The sequence below is a fragment of the Anopheles merus genome, chromosome X (genome assembly GCF_017562075.2).
Source record: "Anopheles merus strain MAF chromosome X, AmerM5.1, whole genome shotgun sequence".
NCBI lineage: Eukaryota > Metazoa > Arthropoda > Insecta > Diptera > Culicidae > Anopheles > Anopheles merus.
Window position 1 is genome coordinate 23643097 of NC_054081.1, and position 4748 is coordinate 23647844.

At 37.3% G+C, this 4748-nt stretch overlaps 1 protein-coding gene across 1 annotated transcript in view; it reads right to left on the minus strand.

The window, feature by feature from the left end:
• LOC121591173 overlaps window positions 1–4748 on the minus strand; it is a 164591-nt gene that overhangs the window by 116450 nt on the left and 43393 nt on the right.

Below are 4748 nucleotides of genomic sequence, written 5' to 3' on the forward strand. Positions count from 1 at the left end.
TGTACTTCATTTTATTCAGGCAACAATCGCCTTCTACTATCTTCGTCGTCTTACTCGCTTTGTTTATCTCTTCTTTTCGCTTAAGATGTCTTAGATTTGGAATCCAAATTATTTTCGTTTTTTGTAAATTTGTTGTTGACAAGTAGTGACTAGTAGTTATTGGCTGGTATTATTGAATCCGTTCGTAGCGGCGGCCTGACGTCCCTAAGTCCCGACACTCATTTCCCTAACGTACTAGATGGCTAATGCAGTTATTTACCGCGGTGTTGTAGGACCGGGCACAAGAAATGTGTTGCCATACCTAATGTTTCATGTGAGCGCCGTACGTTCCCGCTACGAACGGATTCAATGATACCAGCCATTGACTTATTTTGACTTTGTTCTTCATCGTTCTTCTGGCCTGCCTGTACCACTTGTGGGTTGGCTCTCAGTGACTTATGGATTACCCTCCATAGCAGGATAGTCAGTTCTACGTATGGCGGCACGGTCCATTTGGGGTTGAACTCATGGCGGGCATGTTGGTAAGTCGTACGAGTTGACGACTGTACCACGAAAATGGCTATTTTTTTACATTATTTTTGTTTGTTTCTAATTTCTTCTTTATTACTACAGTACGTTACAAACATTAGTATTTTGTTGAGTGTATAATAGTCCTTTATGTTTAGCCCTGTAATCTTTTTGATTCCTTGATTGTACTAATTACAAACATAGATATTAAACTCAATTCTTGAAATAGTACGATTTTGGCGTTTTTGGTTAGGCAGAACATTTCTCGAATTCGAATACAGTGGATTCTCGCATATCGATTGTAATCCGTTCCAGTGACACCATCTTTATACGAAAAACTAACTATGTGGGAGGATCTTTTACATATATTTTTTTATGAAAAGGGAAGTATATACATGCTTTCAAAAAATATAAAAATATATTTGTAACTTTTGAGGTGTTAGAAATGTCACATCAGACACTAGGAAAAAATGTATTTCAATTTCCAGCAATTCCAAAATAGCCTACAAGAAACATTCATCGACCATAAATTTGTGCAACTAACAATTTTACGACACTTCTTCTCCTGGAAATAACTTCATAACAAATTTTCGCCCGATCGAAACGGTAAACATGAATCGTTTAAGCAATTTGACATGCATTACGCTCCACTCAGAATTTTGTTTAGAATAGTTCACGGTGAAAAATAATGACCAGCGAGGAATGATAAGGAAACGCATTTAATTAATTATTTCAACTTGTTTTATAGTCTCAATAGTTGGGGGAATTAATTCCCTTTGTTTTGGTGTACGATGAGTAACATTTCGATTAATATTCAATGAAATATAGCGAAAAAAACAAAATTTTGACGTTCACGTTCACACGCATTTCCATGTGATTCTCCGCATTGTTTACGGTGAAAAAATAATGTTCAGCGGGGAATCCCAAGAAAATGCATTTAATTAATTTATTAAATTCAATATTTTGAATAGTTTAGATCGATCGGGAATTGAATATCCTTTCTTTTGGTGTACGATAAGCCAAATTCTGATAAAATATTTGTTGAAATATAGCAAAATAAACAAAATTCACGTTCACTTTCACGTAAGGTCTAAAGCGACCTTTATGCGGGAGGCTTTTTTCATATTACAGTAGGTGACCGCTAACTGCGAGATAAACAAACTCTAGTTAGTAAACAATGTTCGCTAACTGGAGTGATCTTTCTGTGGATTGATTGTTTTCATTGGCGTTGACTTGAACGAACATAGCTTACTTACTTATCCGGCGCTAGAGCTGCTTTGCGGTCTTGGGCTGCCTCAGGAGTGTCCGAAACCGCTCACGGTCTCGCGCCAATCTGCCAATCGGTTATCCTGGCCTTAATGGCGGACGTCTCCACGACATCTTGCCACCTCAATTTGGGGCTACCACTGTTTGACTCCTTTGTCCTTTGCCTTCAATGTGGCTCCTTTGTCCTTGTGGACGGCCTAAAAAGACTTTACGGGCTGGGTCGTCCGTTTCCATGCGTACAACATGGTCAGCCCAACGGCGCCTGGCGAGCTTGATACGCTGCACGACAGTGAGGTCGGCGTACAACTCGTATAGCTCGTCATTATAGCGGCTCCTCCATTGTCCTTCCACACATACGGGGCAAAGTATCCTTCCGAGCATTTTCCTCTCGAACGCGGCTAAGAGGTTTCGTCAGATATGAACAGTTTGCATGTCTCAGTACGTGTATGAGTACCGTATGTGAGTACCGAGAACGAACATATCACTCATTTCATTTATGTTGATATAACTATAGTAATTCGTGTGATGGCGTAATTAATAGAAAACGTAGTCAAAAGACCATAAATTTGTTAAAAAATGCACATTTGCGATGAAATTCTCTTCTCAAGTTAAATCTTCCGAATGTTACATGTTATGACGTTTAAGTGTTTTTTTTTTTTGTATTTGTATGAAAAGTAAAAGAATTGTTTCCGATATCAAAATGTGCTGGTATAAATTTATAGCAGTCGATTAAAAATGAAAAATGTTACAAAAAAAAAATCTGTTGCTAGCCATTTCCTGTTAGATTTGTTTTCCAAAAGAATCCAAAAGAAGCCAGTTTTATTCTTCTTTGGCGCAACAACCGTTGTCGATCAAGGCCTACCTGTACCCACTAGTGATGAAGTGAGCTTGGCTTTCAGTGACTTATTGTTACCATAGCAGGATAGTCAGTCCTACGTATGGGGGCACGGTCTATTCGGGGCTTGAACCCATGACGGGCATGTTTTAAGTCGTACGAGTTGACGACTGTATCACGAGACCGGCCCAAGCCAGTTTTATTATAATTCAACAATTGTTTGAAGTAAATGTTCTTCAGCACAAATTATCTTTTTTATCTAGCAGTTGAACGTCGAAATATTCATGACATTTTCCATGTTTTAAGCGACTCCTATAAATTTATACATTTAAACATTTATTATCCTGCAAACAATCATTTGACTTTTCATACAAATAATAAGGTAAAGAGTGTCCCGCATAACGAGTAAGGCACTTTCACAGATCAAACTCGTTGTATGGGATTCCACTGCATTTTATTCGGGGGACCTTTTCTATTAGAGTACCAGCTTTTCCAACTCTTTCCTGAAGTTGATGTTTTATAATTGTTCGATAACGATAACTTTGGTTACTTCCTTTCTGATTGTTTCAAAAGATAAGATTTTTATGTACCCGGTCTCACACGGGATAAAATTAATGTCTCGTTTTAATTAAAAATAGAAGAATTTGCAATCCAAGAAGTACAAAAACCACGATTACAATGATTACTATGATTTTATCCCAAAGCTTCGGTTCTTCTTATCTGTCGTAATAACAGTATGTAATTAAGATCTGCTATGACAATCATCCGCTTGGGTACCACTGAGTTTTTCGTTTACCACGGAGTTTATTGGACCCATATACCATATATCATATACAGGCACTCCATGATATTAATGCGGACTGGAGGGCAATCGCGTATCTCTAATCTTAGCGTAAGTCGACTTTCGATGTTTTCGGTTAAATTATAGCTAATTTTCGTATCATTCTGCTAGAAGGGGTAAGTTTTAGCCATTAAATTAGTTATTTGATCTGATTTCAACTAAAAAATTAAAATTTTGTACCATTTAAAATGGTTTTTAAAATTTGGCGTAAAGAGAATTTATTTTGAGTTTGACATTTGATGTATCAAATTAGTATAAGAACTGTCAAATTAAGAAAATCGTGTATAGAGAAATTACGTATATCGTGTATGGCGTATATCGAGGAATACCTGTACCTTTTGAAATGGTTTTTAAAATTTTATCAAAGGGAAGTTATTTTGCATTTGACTTTCGACCGGTCGAATTTGTACAATTTGCTAAAAAAAACTGTCAAATTTAGAACATAACGTATACCAAAATCGCGTATATCGAATATGGCGTATATTGGGGAATATCTGTACCCATATACCAGCTCTAAAAAGCTATCGCAATTGCGAGGCCTCGTGCGAGCTCGCAAACTGCTCGAAATTGCTTGCGGGGTTTTAACACCAGTGTAAACTCCACTTAACACCGTGTGTCAAAGCGCTGTATACAACACTACAACAATCCTGCTCTTGGTATGGGATTAGAAAATAGCTAATAAAATAAGTTTAGTGTAACTTCTGAAAATGATGTAAGTCTTAAAACCTATTCTCATACCACCATAAGGTGTGTGCAAAGTTTCGTTGAAAATGATCCACCGTTTCGGAGGTTGCTCGCAACAAACACCGTGACACGAGATTTTTATATGATATTTAGTTGTCAAATCTAAAGAAAGCTTGTTTGAACAAAGTTTTCACCCTCCTGTCAAAAGTGATATTCAAATTTGGTTTTAAAAAACATACTATGAGACCACCTGGACTACGTACACTTTGATTCTACATTCCATCACCTGATCTCTTTAATGCATCTTGGGGTAAATGGAAACAATACCGTGTTTTCGAGCAGGCCCTCGAATCTAATTCTAGCTTTGAGGCTATAATAATCTAGACTGAACATTGCAGGCTTTTTTTTGTGTGTGGTTTTTGTATGGATTGTTTACATGATATCAGCCTCAACTGTCAAACTCCATACAAAAAACTGACTAGAGTCGTGAAGGGCCCCAATGTTAGAATACGTGTAGGGGAACTGAGGGTAGTTTTGACACCTTAAGGTTTTCCCCTGATTGCAATACTTTTGCCAATGTAAACCTACTAATAGGCATGGAAAAGCTTTCTTGAT